The sequence below is a fragment of the Ambystoma mexicanum genome, unplaced genomic scaffold (genome assembly GCF_040938575.1).
Source record: "Ambystoma mexicanum isolate Mex_15411 unplaced genomic scaffold, UKY_AmexF1_1 Mex_scaf44, whole genome shotgun sequence".
Taxonomy (NCBI): domain Eukaryota; kingdom Metazoa; phylum Chordata; class Amphibia; order Caudata; family Ambystomatidae; genus Ambystoma; species Ambystoma mexicanum.
In genome coordinates, this window is record NW_027182460.1 from 1,546,825 (window position 1) to 1,567,295 (window position 20,471).

The following is a 20,471-nucleotide window of genomic DNA, read 5'->3' on the forward strand; positions in this document are numbered from 1 at the left end:
TGGTATTAGAAGCATTGAGATATCACATCTCATGCTATAGTAAGGGTCTCAGGATTGGAATGGGAAGGAGTTGGATATCACATCTCATGCTAAAGGAAGGGTGTCAGGTTTGGTAGAAGCATTGAGATATCCCATCTCATGCTATAGGAGGGGTCTCAGGATTGGAATGGGAAGGAGTTGGATATCACATCTCATGCCATAGGAAGGGTCTCAGGTTTGGTATAAGCATTGAGATATCACATCTCTGCTATCCGAAGGGTCTCAGGATTGGAATGGGAAGGACTTAGATATCACATCTCATGCTATAGGGAGGGTCTCAGTTTTGATATTAGAAGCATTGAGATATCACATCTCATGCTATCGGAAGGGTCTCAGGATTGGAATGAGAAGGAGCTGGATATCACATCTCATGCTAAAGGAAGGGTCTCAGGTTTGGAAGGGGAAGGATTTGGATATCACATCTCATGTTATAGGACGGGTCTCAGGTTTGGTATTAGAAGCATTAAGATATCACATCTCATGGTGTAGGAAGGGTTTCAGGATTGGAATGGGAAGGAGTTGGATATCATATCTCATGCTATAGGAAGGGTCTCAGGATTGGATTGGGAAGGAGTTTTATATCAAATCTCATGCCATAGGAAGGGTCTCAGGTTTGGTATTAGAAGCATTGAGATATGACATCTCATGCTATAGGAAGTGTCTGAGGATTGGAATGGGAAGGAGTCGGATATCACATCTCATGCTATAGAAGGGTCTCAGGTTTGGTAGAAGCATTGAGATATCACATCTCATGCTATAGGAAGAGTCTCAGGATTGGAATGGGAAGGAGTTGGATATCAGATCTCATGTTATAGGAAGGATCTCAGGTTTGGTATTAGAAGCATTGAGACATCACATCTCATGCTATCGGAAGGGTCTCAGGATTGGATTGGGAAGGAGTTGGATATCCCATCTCATGCTATAGGAAGGGTCTCAGGTTTGGTATTAGAAGCATTGAGATATCACATCTCATGCTATAGGAAGGGTCTCAGGATTGGAATGGGAAGGTGTTGGATTTCACATCTCATGGTATAGGAAGGGTCTCAGGTTTGGTATAAGCATTGAAATATCACATCTCATGCTATAGGAAGGGTCTCAGGATTGGAATTGGAAGGAGTTGGATTTCACATCTCATGCTATAGGAAGGCTCTCAGGTTTGGTATAAGCATTGAGATATCACATCTCATGCTATAGGAAGGGTCTCAGGATTGGAATGGGAAGGAGTTGGATATCACATCTCATGTTATAGGAAGGATCTCAGGTTTGGTATTAGAAGCTTTGAGACATCACATCTCATGCTATAGGAAGGGTCTCAGGATTGGAATGGGAAGTACTTGGATATCACATCTCATGCTATAGGGAGGGTCTCAGGTTTGATAGTAGAAGCATTGAGATATCACATCTCATGCTATTGGAAGGGTCTCAGGATTGGAATGGGAAGGAGTTGGATATCACATATCATGCTATCGGAAGGGTCTCAGGATTGGATTGGGAAGGAGTTGGATATTGCATCTCATGCTATAGGAAGGGTCTCAGGTTTGGTATTAGAAGCATTGAGATATCACATCTCATGCTATAGGAAGGGTCTCAGGATTGGAATGGAAAGGAGTTGGATATCACATCTCATGCTATAGGAAGGGTCTCAGGTTTGGTATAAGCATTGAGATATCACATCCCATGCTATAGAAAGGGTCTCAGGATTGGAATGGGAAGGAGTTGGATATCACATCTCATGCTATAGGAAGGATCTCAGGTTTGGTATTAGAAGCATTGAGACATCACATCTCATGCTATAGGAAGGGTCTCAGGTTGGAATGGGAAGGAGTTGGATATCACATCTCATGCTATAGTAAGGGTCTCAGGATTGGAATGGGAAGGAGTTGGATATCACATTTCATGCTAAAGGAAGGGTGTCAGGTTTGGTAGAAGCATTGAGATATCCCATCTCATGCTATAGGAGGGGTCTCAGGATTGGAATGGGAAGGAGTTGGATATCACATCTCATGCCATAGGAAGGGTCTCAGGTTTGGTATAAGCATTGAGATATCACATCTCTGCTATCCGAAGGGTCTCAGGATTGGAATGGGAAGGACTTAGATATCACATCTCATGCTATAGGGAGGATCTCAGTTTTGATATTAGAAGCATTGAGATATCACATCTCATGCTATCGGAAGGGTCTCAGGATTGGAATGAGAAGGAGCTGGATATCACATCTCATGCTAAAGGAAGGGTCTCAGGTTTGGAAGGGGAAGGATTTGGATATCACATCTCATGTTATAGGACGGGTCTCAGGTTTGGTATTAGAAGCATTAAGATATCACATCTCATGGTGTAGGAAGGGTTTCAGGATTGAATGGGAAGGAGTTGGATATCATATCTCATGCTATAGGAAGGGTCTCAGGATTGGATTGGGAAGGAGTTTTATATCAAATCTCATGCCATAGGAAGGGTCTCAGGTTTGGTATTAGAAGCATTGAGATATGACATCTCATGCTATAGGAAGTGTCTGAGGATTGGAATGGGAAGGAGTCGGATATCACATCTCATGCTATAGAAGGGTCTCAGGTTTGGTAGAAGCATTGAGATATCACATCTCATGCTATAGGAATAGTCTCAGGATTGGAATGTGAAGGAGTTGGATATCAGATCTCATGTTATAGGAAGGATCTCAGGTTTGGTATTAGAAGCATTGAGACATCACATCTCATGCTATCGGAAGGGTCTCAGGATTGGATTGGGAAGGAGTTGGATATCCCATCTCATGCTATAGGAAGGGTCTCAGGTTTGGTATTAGAAGCATTGAGATATCACATCTCATGCTATAGGAAGGGTCTCAGGATTGGAATGGGAAGGTGTTGGATTTCACATCTCATGGTATAGGAAGGGTCTCAGGTTTGGTATAAGCATTGAAATATCACATCTCATGCTATAGGAAGGGTCTCAGGATTGGAATGGGAAGGAGTTGGATTTCACATCTCATGCTATAGGAAGGCTCTCAGGTTTGGTATAAGCATTGAGATATCACATCTCATGCTATAGGAAGGGTCTCAGGATTGGAATGGGAAAGAGTTGGATATCACATCTCATGTTATAGGAAGGATCTCAGGTTTGGTATTAGAAGCTTTGAGACATCACATCTCATGCTATAGGAAGGGTCTCAGGATTGGAATGGGAAGTACTTGGATATCACATCTCATGCTATAGGGAGGGTCTCAGGTTTGATAGTAGAAGCATTGAGATATCACATCTCATGCTATTGGAAGGGTCTCAGGATTGGAATGGGAAGGAGTTGGATATCACATCTCATGCTATCGGAAGGGTCTCAGGATTGGATTGGGAAGGAGTTGGATATTGCATCTCATGCTATAGGAAGGGTCTCAGGTTTGGTATTAGAAGCATTGAGATATCACATCTCATGCTATAGGAAGGGTCTCAGGATTGGAATGGAAAGGAGTTGGATATCACATCTCATGCTATAGGAAGGGTCTCAGGTTTGGTATAAGCATTGAGATATCACATCTCATGCTATAGAAAGGGTCTCAGGATTGGAATGGGAAGGAGTTGGATATCACATCTCATGCTATAGGAAGGATCTCAGGTTTGGTATTAGAAGCATTGAGACATCACATCTCATGCTATAGGAAGGGTCTCAGGTTGGAATGGGAAGGAGTTGGATATCACATCTCATGTTATAGGAAGGGTCTCAGGATTGGAATGGGAAGGACTTCGATATCACATCTCATGTTATAGGAAGGCTCTCAGGTTTGGAAGGGGAAGGAGTTGGATATCACATTTCATGTTAGATGTAGGATCTCAGGTTTGGTATTAGAGGCATTGAGACATCACATCTCATGCTATCAGAAGGGTCTAAGGATTGGAATGGGAAGGAGTTGGATATCACATCTCACACTAAAGGGAGGGTCTCTGGTTTGGAAGGGGAAGGATTTGGATATCACATCTCATGTTATAGGAAGGATCTCAGGTTTGGTCCTAGAAGCATTGAGATATCACATCTCATGCTATCGGAAGGATCTCAGGTTTGGTATTAGAAGCATTGAGATATCACATCTCATGCTATCAGAAGGGTCTCAGGATTGGAATGGGAAGGAGTTGGATATCACATCTCATGCAAAAGGGAGGGTCTCAGGTTTGGAAGGGGAAGGATTTGGATATCACATCTCATGTTATAGGAAGGAGCTCAGGTTTGGTATTAGAAGCATTGAGATATCACATCTCATGCTATAGTAAGGGTCTCAGGATTGGAATGGGAAGGAATTGGATATCACATCTCATGCTAAAGGAAGGGTCTCAGGTTTGGTAGAAGCATTGAGATATCCCATCTCATGCTATAGGAAGGGTCTCAGGATTGGAATGGGAAGGAGTTGGATATCACATCTCATGCCATAGGAAGGGTCTCAGGTTTGGTATAAGCATTGAGATACCACATCTCTGCTATCCGAAGGGTCTCAGGATTGGAATGGGAAGGACTTAGATATCACATCTCATGCTATAGGGAGGGTCTCAGTTTTGATATTAGAAGCATTGAGATATCACATTTCATGCTATCGGAAGGGTCTCAGGATTGGAATGAGAAGGAGCTGGATATCACATCTCATGCTAAAGGAAGGGTCTCAGGTTTGGAAGGGGAAGGATTTGGATATCACATCTCATGTTATAGGACGGGTCTCACGTTTGGTATTAGAAGCATTAAGATATCACATCTCATGGTATAGAAATGGTTTCAGGATTGGAATGGGAAGGAGTTGGATATCATATCTCATGCTATAGGAAGGGTCTCAGGATTGGATTGGGAAGGAGTTGGATATCAAATCTCATGCCATAGGAAGGGTCTCAGGTTTGGTATTAGAAGCATTGAGATATCACATCTCATGCTATAGGAAGTGTCTGAGGATTGGAATGGGAAGGAGTCGGATATCACATCTCATGCTATAGGAAGGGTCTCAGGTTTGGTAGAAGCATTGAGATATCACATCTCATGCTATAGGAAGAGTCTCAGGATTGGAATGGGAAGGAGTTGGATATCACATCTCATGCTATAGGACGGCTCTCAGGTTTGGAAGGGGAAGGAGTTGGATATCACATTTCATGTTAGAGGTAGGATCTCAGGTTTGGTATTAGAGGCATTGAGACATCACATCTCGTGCTATCAGAAGGGTCTCAGGATTGGAATGGGAAGGAGTTGGATATCACATCTCACGCTAAAGGGAGGGTCTCAGGTTTGGAAGGGGAAGGATTTGGATATCACATCTCATGTTATAGGAAGGATCTCAGGTTTGGTATTACAAGCATTGAGATATCACATCTCATGCTATCGGAAGGATCTCAGGTTTGGTATTAGAAGCATTGAGACATCACATCTCATGCTATCAGAAGGGTTTCAGGATTGGAATGGGAAGGAGTTGGATATCACATCTCATGCTAAAGGGAGGGTCTCAGGTTTGGAAGGGGAAGGATTTGGATATCACATCTCATGTTATAGGAAGGATCTCAGGTTTGGTATTAGAAGCATTGAGATATCACATTTCATGCTATAGTAAGGGTCTCAGCATTGGAATGGGAAGGAGTTGGATATCACATCTCATGCTAAAGGAAGGGTCTCAGGTTTGGTAGAAGCATTGAGATATCCCATCTCATGCTATAGGAGGGCTCTCAGGATTGGAATGGGAAGGAGTTGGATATCACATCTCATGCCATAGGAAGGGTCTCAGGTTTGGTATAAGCATTGAGATATCATATCTCTGCTATCCGAAGGGTCTCAGGATTGGAATGGGAAGGACTTAGATATCACATCTCATGCTATAGGGAGGGTCTCAGTTTTGATATTAGAAGCATTGAGATATCACATCTCATGCTATCGGAAGGGTCTCAGGATTGGAATGAGAAGGAGCTGGATATCACATCTCATGCTAAAGGAAGGGTCTCAGGTTTGGAAGGGGAAGGATTTGGATATCACATCTCATGTTATAGGACGGGTCTCAGGTTTGGTATTAGAAGCATTAAGATATCACATCTCATGGTGTAGGAAGGGTTTCAGGATTGGAATGGGAAGGAGTTGGATATCATATCTCACGCTATAGGAAGGGTCTCAGGATTGGATTGGGAAGGAGTTTGATATCAAATCTCATGCCATAGGAAGGGTCTCAGATTTGGTATTAGAAGCATTGAGATATCACATCTCATGCTATAGGAAGTGTCTGAGGATTGGAATGGGAAGGAGTCGGATATCACATCTCATGCTATAGAAGGGTCTCAGGTTTGGTAGAAGCATTGAGATATCACATCTCATGCTATAGGAAGAGTCTCAGGATTGGAATGGGAAGGAGTTGGATATCACGTCTCATGTTACAGGAAGGGTCTCAGGTTTGGTAGTAGAAACATTGAGATATCAAATCTCATGCTATAGGAAGGGACGCAGGATTGGAATGGGACGGAGTTTGATATCACATCTCATGCTATAGGAAGGGTCTCAGGTTTGGTATTAGAAGCATTGAGATATCACATCTCATGCTATAGGAAGTGTCTGAGGATTGGAATGGGAAGGAGTCGGATATCACATCTCATGCTATAGGAAGGGTCTCAGGTTTGGTAGAAGCATTGAGATATCACATCTCATGCTATAGGAAGAGTCTCAGGATTGGAATGGGAAGGAGTTGGATATCACATCTCATGCTATAGGACGGCTCTCAGGTTTGGAAGGGGAAGGAGTTGGGTATCACATTTCATGTTAGAAGTAGGATCTCAGGTTTGGTATTAGAGGCATTGAGACATCACATCTCATGCTATCAGAAGGGTCTCAGGATTGGAATGGGAAGGAGTTGGATATCACATCTCACGCTAAAGGGAGGGTCTCAGGTTTGGAAGGGGAATGATTTGGATATCACATCTCATGTTATAGGAAGGATCTCAGGTTTGGTATTAGAAGCATTGAGATATCACATCACATGCTATCGGAAGGATCTCAGGTTTGGTATTAGAAGCATTGAGACATCACATCTCATGCTATCAGAAGGGTCTCAGGATTGGAATGGGAAGGAGTTGGATATCACATCTCATGCTAAAGGGAGGGTCTCAGGTTTGGAAGGGGAAGGATTTGGATATCACATCTCATGTTATAGGAAGGATCTCAGGTTTGGTATTAGAAGCATTGAGATATCACATCTCATGCTATAGTAAGGGTCTCAGGATTGGAATGGGAAGGAATTGGATATCACATCTCATGCTAAAGGAAGGGTCTCAGGTTTGGTAGAAGCATTGAGATATCCCATCTCATGCTATAGGAAGGGTCTCAGGATTGGAATGGGAAGGAGTTGGATATCACATCTCATGCCATAGGAAGGGTCTCAGGTTTGGTATAAGCATTGAGATATCACATCTCTGCTATCCGAAGGGTCTCAGGATTGGAATGGGAAGGACTTAGATATCACATCTCATGCTATAGGGAGGGTCTCAGTTTTGATATTAGAAGCATTGAGATATCACATCTCATGCTATCGGAAGGGTCTCAGGATTGGAATGAGAAGGAGCTGGATATCACATCTCATGCTAAAGGAAGGGTCTCAGGTTTGGAAGGGGAAGGATTTGGATATCACATCTCATGTTATAGGACGGGTCTCACGTTTGGTATTAGAAGCATTAAGATATCACATCTCATGGTATAGAAATGGTTTCAGTATTGGAATGGGAAGGAGTTGGATATCCTATCTCATGCTATAGGAAGGGTCTCAGGATTGGATTGGGAAGGAGTTGGATATCAAATCTCATGCCATAGGAAGGGTCTCAGGTTTGGTATTAGAAGCATTGAGATATCACATCTCATGCTATAGGAAGTGTCTGAGGATTGGAATGGGAAGGAGTCGGATATCACATCTCATGCTATAGGAAGGGTCTCAGGTTTGGTAGAAGCATTGAGATATCACATCTCATGCTATAGGAAGAGTCTCAGGATTGGAATGGGAAGGAGTTGGATATCACATCTCATGCTATAAGACGGCTCTCAGGTTTGGAAGGGGAAGGAGTTGGATATCACATTTCATGTTAGAGGTAGGATCTCAGGTTTGGTATTAGAGGCATTGAGACATCACATCTCGTGCTATCAGAAGGGTCTCAGGATTGGAATGGGAAGGAGTTGGATATCACATCTCACGCTAAAGGGAGGGTCTCAGGTTTGGAAGGGGAAGGATTTGGATATCACATCTCATGTTATAGGAAGGATCTCAGGTTTGGTATTACAAGCATTGAGATATCACATCTCATGCTATCGGAAGGATCTCAGGTTTGGTATTAGAAGCATTGAGACATCACATCTCATGCTATCAGAAGGGTTTCAGGATTGGAATGGGAAGGAGTTGGATATCACATCTCATGCTAAAGGGAGGGTCTCAGGTTTGGAAGGGGAAGGATTTGGATATCACATCTCATGTTATAGGAAGGATCTCAGGTTTGGTATTAGAAGCATTGAGATATCACATTTCATGCTATAGTAAGGGTCTCAGCATTGGAATGGGAAGGAGTTGGATATCACATCTCATGCTAAAGGAAGGGTCTCAGGTTTGGTAGAAGCATTGAGATATCCCATCTCATGCTATAGGAGGGCTCTCAGGATTGGAATGGGAAGGAGTTGGATATCACATCTCATGCCATAGGAAGGGTCTCAGGTTTGGTATACGCATTGAGATATCATATCTCTGCTATCCGAAGGGTCTCAGGATTGGAATGGGAAGGACTTAGATATCACATCTCATGCTATAGGGAGGGTCTCAGTTTTGATATTAGAAGCATTGAGATATCACATCTCATGCTATCGGAAGGGCCTCAGGATTGGAATGAGAAGGAGCTGGATATCACATCTCATGCTAAAGGAAGGGTCTCAGGTTTGGAAGGGGAAGGATTTGGATATCACATCTCATGTTATAGGACGGGTCTCAGGTTTGGTATTAGAAGCATTAAGATATCACATCTCATGGTGTAGGAAGGGTTTCAGGATTGGAATGGGAAGGAGTTGGATATCATATCTCACGCTATAGGATGGGTCTCAGGATTGGATTGGGAAGGAGTTTGATATCAAATCTCATGCCATAGGAAGGGTCTCAGATTTGGTATTAGAAGCATTGAGATATCACATCTCATGCTATAGGAAGTGTCTGAGGATTGGAATGGGAAGGAGTCGGATATCACATCTCATGCTATAGAAGGGTCTCAGGTTTGGTAGAAGCATTGAGATATCACATCTCATGCTATAGGAAGAGTCTCAGGATTGGAATGGGAAGGAGTTGGATATCACGTCTCATGTTACAGGAAGGGTCTCAGGTTTGGTAGTAGAAACATTGAGATATCAAATCTCATGCTATAGGAAGGGACGCAGGATTGGAATGGGACGGAGTTTGATATCACATCTCATGCTATAGGAAGGGTCTCAGGTTTGGTATTAGAAGCATTGAGATATCACATCTCATGCTATAGGAAGTGTCTGAGGATTGGAATGGGAAGGAGTCGGATATCACATCTCATGCTATAGGAAGGGTCTCAGGTTTGGTAGAAGCATTGAGATATCACATCTCATGCTATAGGAAGAGTCTCAGGATTGGAATGGGAAGGAGTTGGATATCACATCTCATGCTATAGGACGGCTCTCAGGTTTGGAAGGGGAAGGAGTTGGGTATCACATTTCATGTTAGAAGTAGGATCTCAGGTTTGGTATTAGAGGCATTGAGACATCACATCTCATGCTATCAGAAGGGTCTCAGGATTGGAATGGGAAGGAGTTGGATATCACATCTCACGCTAAAGGGAGGGTCTCAGGTTTGGAAGGGGAATGATTTGGATATCACATCTCATGTTATAGGAAGGATCTCAGGTTTGGTATTAGAAGCATTGAGATATCACATCACATGCTATCGGAAGGATCTCAGGTTTGGTATTAGAAGCATTGAGACATCACATCTCATGCTATCAGAAGGGTCTCAGGATTGGAATGGGAAGGAGTTGGATATCACATCTCATGCTAAAGGGAGGGTCTCAGGTTTGGAAGGGGAAGGATTTGGATATCACATCTCATGTTATAGGAAGGATCTCAGGTTTGGTATTAGAAGCATTGAGATATCACATCTCATGCTATAGTAAGGGTCTCAGGATTGGAATGGGAAGGAGTTGGATATCACATCTCATGCTAAAGGAAGGGTGTCAGGTTTGGTAGAAGCATTGAGATATCCCATCTCATGCTATAGGAGGGGTCTCAGGATTGGAATGGGAAGGAGTTGGATATCACATCTCATGCCATAGGAAGGGTCTCAGGTTTGGTATAAGCATTGAGATATCACATCTCTGCTATCCGAAGGGTCTCAGGATTGGAATGGGAAGGACTTAGATATCACATCTCATGCTATAGGGAGGGTCTCAGTTTTGATATTAGAAGCATTGAGATATCACATCTCATGCTATCGGAAGGGTCTCAGGATTGGAATGAGAAGGAGCTGGATATCACATCTCATGCTAAAGGAAGGGTCTCAGGTTTGGAAGGGGAAGGATTTGGATATCACATCTCATGTTATAGGACGGGTCTCAGGTTTGGTATTAGAAGCATTAAGATATCACATCTCATGGTGTAGGAAGGGTTTCAGGATTGGAATGGGAAGGAGTTGGATATCATATCTCATGCTATAGGAAGGGTCTCAGGATTGGATTGGGAAGGAGTTTTATATCAAATCTCATGCCATAGGAAGGGTCTCAGGTTTGGTATTAGAAGCATTGAGATATGACATCTCATGCTATAGGAAGTGTCTGAGGATTGGAATGGGAAGGAGTCGGATATCACATCTCATGCTATAGAAGGGTCTCAGGTTTGGTAGAAGCATTGAGATATCACATCTCATGCTATAGGAAGAGTCTCAGGATTGGAATGGGAAGGAGTTGGATATCAGATCTCATGTTATAGGAAGGATCTCAGGTTTGGTATTAGAAGCATTGAGACATCACATCTCATGCTATCGGAAGGGTCTCAGGATTGGATTGGGAAGGAGTTGGATATCCCATCTCATGCTATAGGAAGGGTCTCAGGTTTGGTATTAGAAGCATTGAGATATCACATCTCATGCTATAGGAAGGGTCTCAGGATTGGAATGGGAAGGTGTTGGATTTCACATCTCATGGTATAGGAAGGGTCTCAGGTTTGGTATAAGCATTGAAATATCACATCTCATGCTATAGGAAGGGTCTCAGGATTGGAATTGGAAGGAGTTGGATTTCACATCTCATGCTATAGGAGGGCTCTCAGGTTTGGTATAAGCATTGAGATATCACATCTCATGCTATAGGAAGGGTCTCAGGATTGGAATGGGAAGGAGTTGGATATCACATCTCATGTTATAGGAAGGATCTCAGGTTTGGTATTAGAAGCTTTGAGACATCACATCTCATGCTATAGGAAGGGTCTCAGGATTGGAATGGGAAGTACTTGGATATCACATCTCATGCTATAGGGAGGGTCTCAGGTTTGATAGTAGAAGCATTGAGATATCACATCTCATGCTATTGGAAGGGTCTCAGGATTGGAATGGGAAGGAGTTGGATATCACATATCATGCTATCGGAAGGGTCTCAGGATTGGATTGGGAAGGAGTTGGATATTGCATCTCATGCTATAGGAAGGGTCTCAGGTTTGGTATTAGAAGCATTGAGATATCACATCTCATGCTATAGGAAGGGTCTCAGGATTGGAATGGAAAGGAGTTGGATGTCATTTTACAGCCTGCAGAAAGTCCACTCCTCCTGTCAACTTGCACACAAATCTAGACTTGAACCAAATACATATTTCATAGCTACACAGTGGTTTGAAATTATATGCACCCATCACATATCACAGGAGGTATCCCCTGTTCCAACTCTGCTCTTCCTGGGGGCTTGCATTCAGAAATGGCAATATTTTGCACTTTTTAACTGGTTTGCAATACCGGACATTACCCCAAATTTACACACATGTGCGCAAGGAGTATGGACATTAGTTGATGAAGTGTCAGATTTTTCACATGCACACATTTTGAGTAATATCCTCTTTTCCGCTAAAACCCCCCTGAACATGCCACCGGTTCTAAAAACCTCTTAAAATGTGGGCAGAAAAATCACAAGAATTATGGTGTCATTTAAATAATTTTCACAAGTCCGCTCTATGAGTTATTCATCTTTTTCTAAAACCATATTCTGGCTATAGAGGTGTGTCTTTTCATGTCACATGGTACAGAAACCAGTCTTTCCAGTTTCTGCCAAGCTCAGAGACCCTGCCCCTCCCAGCTTCTGCCAAGAGGAAGCTCCATTTACGACTCCCGCCAATAAAACATTTGCCTGAGTCAGGACAGGGCTTTGTTCAGAGCTCCTGTATTCTGTGGGGGCTCCCCTTAATTCAATTATCAGAGAGGTGGCATATCCTTAGTCTGGCCAGCAAAAGGCAGATAGGCCTGGGAACACAGCTGTGACTCAAGTTTCACTCCTGATGGGGGGTAGTTGCCAGGCAAAATTGGAATCTCTTTAAGCCAGTTTTTAGCTACATGTCATTTCTGTTCCCCAGTTTTCTGCATTCAAATAAAACTAAACATTTGTACATATGCAGCTAGAATGCTGATTCTAAGTTCAAAACTATGACATTTAAACAATTGCAACCTATGTGACACTCAAAGTAGGTCACTCATTCTTTAAAACATTTAGATTTGTAGTGTCTTTCAGTCCAAATTTACTTAAACTGCTGAAATCCACAGCTCAGCCAGTCTTGTTATAAACCTTCAAGTCACTTCAGAATATAACTTTACATTGGATCCACCTCTCAGTAAGTCTTTCTTTGGCATGTTTTGGGTTCATTTATTCAGTTTTCTACAAAATCTGGTGGTTTTAAAACGCCGGCTTTTGGATAGTGGTGAGTACTGGTACTGCACCCCTTTTGGGATTTAAGAAAATGAATTCCCAACGGTTATGGGTTTGCTTTTGGCAATCAGCATTGCCATTCCCAATGGTTTCAGACTACTGTGTGGGTAGTCCAATGGTGGTTTTAGGCAGTGTCCTTCTGTGCCCATAACATCGGCAAAAATGAGCGGCAGCCTATTCTTCATGCATTTCCTTGTGCATTTTCTGGGAAGCTCTGGCCATCATGATGTTTTCATGTCAGTACTGCACAGTTTTGAGGTAGGGCTCGGATGCATGGGTAAATACATCCCACAGAGGGACAACCTAACATTCAATGCTGCATAGACCAATCCATTGCTATTTTGTCTACTATAGTCCGCACTATACGTGTTTAGAGGTAGTTGAAGGCATGCCCTACAGATAAGGTGTAGTCACTGATGCACTAATCCATATATGTTCTATAAAGAGATATGTTCCTTTAACCAATCCCTTCCCTCAATAGGTTTTGTATTTTGCCATGTAGTATGACATCATAGATGACACACATAGATGACACACATTGGGGTACAAGACCTTTGCATAAGCAAGGTTAATTGTGAGTGTGCATGCATCAATCCGATGCATGTCAGTTCTCCCTGTTTATTTAATGAGAATAAAGTAGTACTTTGCCATATTCCTTGAGTCTGTCTGATTATTTGGTCTGAGATCATTATTTGTAATTTCATCTAGCACAAAAGACGCTCCAAGATGCTAGAGCACACGTACAACCCTGATGAAAGTCCTTCAACTCCTTTTCAGGAGTTACATTTCTCTCCCATCTGCTATGATAAGACTGAGATGTTGTTCTCTGAAACCAATCCAACTATTTCAGTTCTGCAGAGTAAAAAGCTATCCAATCTTGAAGTTCACCTGTTACATCTAAAACCATGTACTGCGAGGATGTAGATCACTTGGTTAACCGAAGTGAGCAGTCTAGTTCCTCACAGATTGGATTGGTTCAGAAGAACTCCCTTTCCTAAAGCAGGAGTTTAAATGTAGAACAGCGGAGAGCCAAGGAAGAATCCCTCGGGCTAGCTGTGACCGTAGAAACAGAGCTGTCAGCTGGAGAGTGGAAGAAGGAGAAGCGAGACCGACACAGGGATGAGACACAGTCTGCTGGGGAAATAGAGAGAAGAAATGTAGCCCGAGAGCGGGCTACCAAGAAGCTCACTTAACAAATAGACATGGGAGAATCTTATCATGTCTACAGCAACGCCAAGATGAGAGCGGGCCGCAAGAAGGATGCACTAACGCTGTGAACAAGGAACAGAAGTGAAAAAACAAACCCAGCGGTTACCGAAGCCTCAGGAATAAATCCTACAGCCCAGATGATGCAAACTGAGACTGAATAAACGCAAGCTGGTGGGAAGCAACAGGAGATCCAGGCAATCTGGGACAAACACAGAAAGGACTGAAGAATGGTTGCAGAACCTTTAGGTCGAACACCCTGAGAGAAATACGCAAAACTAAAGGGGTGGTTACCCCAAGCAATAATTAATGTATGGCAAATGAATGCATGACAATTAAACACAAGATAAAAGAAACATTAGATTGGCGGGAGAGTGCACCAGGCTATTGTGGACAACCATTGCAAGTCTGTGACATGCTTCCAATTGAAGTAGAGCACATAATGGAGTCACAGACTCTGCATGAAAACAAGCTTGGAAACAAAAAATGCTGCGTTTGGCAGAAGAGGGAACCAAGCAAGCCTGAAGTTGCATTGTGAGTCTGGGATAAAATGGTCTAGGACCCTAGAGATAACCGGGTCTTGGCAGGAGATTAAACCAAGATGCCCGCACGTATTGCGAGTCTGGAATTTGCAATCGCACCTAGAAACACTTGTGTACAGGCGCGTTATAAATGCCATATAATATCATATTTTACCCATAAATAGAAAGCTGGAACCAAAGGGGTTTAAAACCCAAGACTGAGAACTTGTAGTATTTTTCTTGGAAGATCATTTGTGTTTTATTAGAAGAGACACAAAAGACATTTATCCCTTTTTAAGTCTAGGGCAAAGGAGTAACCCCTTGGAACAATATTGCTTGAACATTGTTTTTGAATCCTTTTGAAGCCTGACTGGCTAAGAACGTTTATGTTGGCTCAATGAACACTATTTTCTTTAGAGTGAGATCATCCTTGCACCGTTTTGTTAGTTTATAGAGTGAGGGACAGAAATAGGTTTTGGGGACGTGACTGGGACAGACTTTTTACTTTGGGCATCCTGACTGTTTTCATTAGTTCTTTTGAGGCAGGGAATCCCTTTTTAGATGTACGGATAGAAAGGCCTTTTCCCCAACCTTTCTTGATCCGTAAAGGTATATACCCAAAATCATGCCACCCTTGTGTCCAAGCCTTACTTCTGGTACCGCACACTTCTGACGACTTTCGTCATGACATGCCGACAAAAGCCCATTCCTCTGAACTATACAGTACAGCGGATGGTACCTTACGTTTATATGCCTCGATTAATGGGCGTAACAGATAACCACCACGGTTTATATGAAAGCTACATAAGGCCTCCATAAATACAAGTGGTGTTTTACGTGTCATTGGTTGATGATGAGCTGCCTCAGTGGCTCTGTCATTAAAACGCATCCCAAGATATAATAAAGGGTCTGCCAATCTCAATGGACTTCGCTTCCAAGTACCACCGAAATGCAAGTTCTCTATGAACCTGCATTAAATGGCACCCGTTTCCACACTATTAGCACCACGCGTTTCTATTTGTATAAAATTACAGGCCACAGCGAGCGCGTGACCCATTGCTTCCTACACATATTCGACTAACAAGACCACCCTGGAAATGGAGGGCAGGGCTCCGTGCAGTGCACCTCTTCCGTTACTGTGGTGGACCAGGTGGGTGCTGAGGTTCTGTGTTGTGCGGTGGTGCCAGCAGTGAAAGTGGGGGCTAGCGAGGCATGGTGGGGACTCAGTGTAGCAGATGGGGGATGAGGTGGAGAGAGGGAGGGAAGATGGCAGGCAGTTGCGAGCAGCCGAGAGCTTGCTCAGAAAGCAGGTTTGGATCATGGGATCCAGGCCACGTTTTGAGATATATGATTGGCTGTCAAACCTGGGTACTAATATAAATTCACAATCATTTTAGTAGTCCTGTTGGGATCCCCCAATTTGCTAATTTATTCCACAACTTTTCACAGTGCACACAATCAAAAGCGCATTTGAAGTTGATAAACGCAGTAATTGAAGGAAGGGAGGGAGAGAAGGGAGATGGAGAGGGCTTTATTGAGCCCTCTTCTGAATCATTGTAATAAAAACCCATGAACTCTCTGCAAGACTTGTTGGGTTCTTGTGTCCAATGAGGTTGCCCCTGAAGTTATATGAACTGGCCCTACATTGGAAATCACACAGTAGCAGCAGGTACATTTTTACAGATTCTTTACAGGGTAGTACTAGGGGGAAATGATCGCGTTCCACCATGTATGCAACGTGCATTGATGATGCATTTGTAAAGCCCTTCCCATAAACATAAAAATAATAATAATGAAAAAGTTGTCCATTTACATCGGACTTAACATATCACAGTTCTGACTACAGGCGCGGCAACAGTCCTCCATAATGGCAGTATTCTCATATGGTTTGCTGGGAATTTGGCAGTCAAATCACCCATTTCAACAATCTCGTGATTTACAAAAATAAAAGGAACCTAGTCTACCATGATGTGTTCCATGGATGCATAATGGCTTCTGTATAGATTAATCCTGGGGCTCGTGTATATTCATCAACAGTCTCTTGAAGTCCTGGGCTGATGTGTAGAAACACATCAGCCCAGGACTGGATACCAGTAGAGGCATTGACTGGATACCATAAGAGTATGGTATCCAGTCAATGCCTCGAATACAAAGCATTGAATGACAAAAGCATCTAAATAAATGCATCGAAAAAATGAATGCTAGGATGTTACCATAGTTTGATTACATTTCTTTTAAAAATATTCTTAATTCCAAATATTCAACCTCTATTTGGACACCCCCATTTAGATGTGATCACTGGTTGCTGAATGGTATTCATTCCAGCCACATCTAGAGGGACGGTGAACCTCTGTCTTGCTCTTTCCTATGATGATCCCTCTGGTCTACTGTGGCTGACTGTTCCCTTTCACATTCTTCCTGGGGGGTGTGTCAAGAGTTTAGGTTGCAGCAAAGCAAGGGACTTTACCCGTCGGTAGGATCCCTTCCGTTTGCCCTCCGGATCTGATGAAGCCGGCATCCAAGTTTCTCTAGTAGCATCACTTGCCTTTTTAATAACTACTCATTCATAACACGGCTAGTTTTGGTTGACACACTGACGCGCTCTTGCGCTAGTCTTCACAGCTTCCTTGAAGTCACACTGACGCGCTCTTGCGCTAGTCTTCACAGATTCCTTGAAGTCACACTGACGCGCTCTTGCGATAGTCTTCACAGCTTCCTTGAAGTCACACTGACCCGCTCTTGCGCTAGTCTTCACAGCTTCCTTGAAGTCACACTGACGCGCTCTTGCGCTAGTCTTCACAGCTTCCTTGAAGTCACACTGACGCTCTCTTGCGCTAGTCTTCACAGCTTCCTTGAAGTCACACTGACGCGCTCTTGCGCTAGTCTTCACAGCTTCCTTGAAGTCACACTGACCCGCTCTTGCGCTAGTCTTCACAGCTTCCTTGAAGTCACACTGACGCGCTCTTGCGCTAGTCTTCACAGCTTCCTTGAAGTCACACTGACGCGCTCTTGCGCTAGTCTTCACAGCTTCCTTGAAGTCACACTGACGCGCTCTTGCGCTAGTCTTCACAGCTTCCTTGAAGTCACACTGACGCGCTCTTGCGCTAGTCTTCACAGCTTCCTTGAAGTCACACTGACCCGCTCTTGCGCTAGTCTTCACAGCTTCCTTGAAGTCACACTGACGCGCTCTTGCGCTAGTCTTCACAGCTTCCTTGAAGTCACACTGACGCTCTCTTGCGCTAGTCTTCACAGCTTCCTTGAAGTCACACTGACGCGCTCTTGCGCTAGTCTTCACAGCTTCCTTGAAGTCACACTGACCCACTCTTGCGCTAGTCTTCACAGCTTCCTTGAAGTCACACTGACGCGCTCTTGCGCTAGTCTTCACAGCTTCCTTGAAGTCACCCCCACCCTGCCTCGTCCCGTCTGGCAGCAACACACAATCGTATCCACATTCCCAGATTGATTCAGGATTAGGGGGTATCAGTCTTGTTATCAGCTAAGATTTAAAGTAACTCTACATGTGACGCTTAATTCATCACATCTAAACAGGATTTTGAATTGTTAGCTTGCATCACATCTAGACAGCATTGTGAATGTTAGCTCACGTCACATTTAGACTGGATTGTGAATGTTAGCCATTGCCACATTCAGACATTATTAGCGAATGTTAGTGAATGTTAGCCTGCGTCACATCTAGACAGGATTGTGAATATTGCTAGTGCCACATTTAGATTTAATTGTGAATAACTATCTCAGGTTTGGAAGGGGAAGGATTTGGATATCACATCTCATGTTATAGGACGGGTCTCACGTTTGGTATTAGAAGCATTAAAATATCACATCTCATGGTATAGAAATGGTTTCAGGATTGGAATGGGAAGGAGTTGGATATCATATCTCATGCTATAGGAAGGGTCTCAGGATTGGATTGGGAAGGAGTTGGATATCAAATCTCATGCCATAGGAAGGGTCTCAGGTTTGGGATTAGAAGCATTGAGATATCACATCTCATGCTATAGGAAGTGTCTGAGGATTGGAATGGGAAGGAGTCGGATATCACATCTCATGCTATAGGAAGGGTCTCAGGTTTGGTAGAAGCATTGAGATATCACATCTCATGCTATAGGAAGAGTCTCAGGATTGGAATGGGAAGGAGTTGGATATCACATCTCATGCTATAGGACGGCTCTCAGGTTTGGAAGGGGAAGGAGTTGGATATCACATTTCATGTTAGAGGTAGGATCTCAGGTTTGGTATTAGAGGCATTGAGACATCACATCTCGTGCTATCAGAAGGGTCTCAGGATTGGAATGGGAAGGAGTTGGATATCACATCTCACGCTAAAGGGAGGGTCTCAGGTTTGGAAGGGGAAGGATTTGGATATCACATCTCATGTTATAGGAAGGATCTCAGGTTTGGTATTACAAGCATTGAGATATCACATCTCATGCTATCGGAAGGATCTCAGGTTTGGTATTAGAAGCATTGAGACATCACATCTCATGCTATCAGAAGGGTTTCAGGATTGGAATGGGAAGGAGTTGGATATCACATCTCATGCTAAAGGGAGGGTCTCAGGTTTGGAAGGGGAAGGATTTGGATATCACATCTCATGTTATAGGAAGGATCTCAGGTTTGGTATTAGAAGCATTGAGATATCACATCTCATGCTATAGTAAGGGTCTCAGCATTGGAATGGGAAGGAGTTGGATATCACATCTCATGCTAAAGGAAGGGTCTCAGGTTTGGTAGAAGCATTGAGATATCCCATCTCATGCTATAGGAGGGGTCTCAGGATTGGAATGGGAAGGAGTTGGATATCACATCTCATGCCATAGGAAGGGTCTCAGGTTTGGTATAAGCATTGAGATATCACATCTCTGCTATCCGAAGGGTCTCAGGATTGGAATGGGAAGGACTTAGATATCACATCTCATGCTATAGGGAGGGTCTCAGTTTGATATTAGAAGCATTGAGATATCACATCTCATGCTATCGGAAGGGTCTCAGGATTGGAATGAGAAGGAGCTGGATATCACATCTCATGCTAAAGGAAGGGTCTCAGGTTTGGAAGGGGAAGGATTTGGATATCGCATCTCATGTTATAGGACGGGTCTCAGGTTTGGTATTAGAAGCATTAAGATATCACATCTCATGGTGTAGGAAGGGTTTCAGGATTGGAATGGGAAGGAGTTGGATATCATATCTCACGCTATAGGAAGGGTCTCAGGATTGGATTGGGAAGGAGTTTGATATCAAATCTCATGCCATAGGAAGGGTCTCAGATTTGGTATTAGAAGCATTGAGATATCACATCTCATGCTATAGGAAGTGTCTGAGGATTGGAATGGGAAGGAGTCGGATATCACATCTCATGCTATAGAAGGGTCTCAGGTTTGGTAGAAGCATTGAGATATCACATCTCATGCTATAGGAAGAGTCTCAGGATTGGAATGGGAAGGAGTTGGATATCACGTCTCATGTTATAGGAAGGGTCTCAGGTTTGGTAGTAGAAACATTGAGATATCAAATCTCATGCTATAGGAAGGGACGCAGGATTGGAATGGGACGGAGTTTGATATCACATCTCATGCTATAGGAAGGGTCTCAGGTTTGGTATTAGAAGCATTGAGATATCACATCTCATGCTATAGGAAGTGTCTGAGGATTGGAATGGGAAGGAGTTGGATATCACATCTCATGCTATAGGAAGGGTCTCAGGTTTGGTAGAAGCATTGAGATATCACATCTCATGCTATAGGAAGAGTCTCAGGA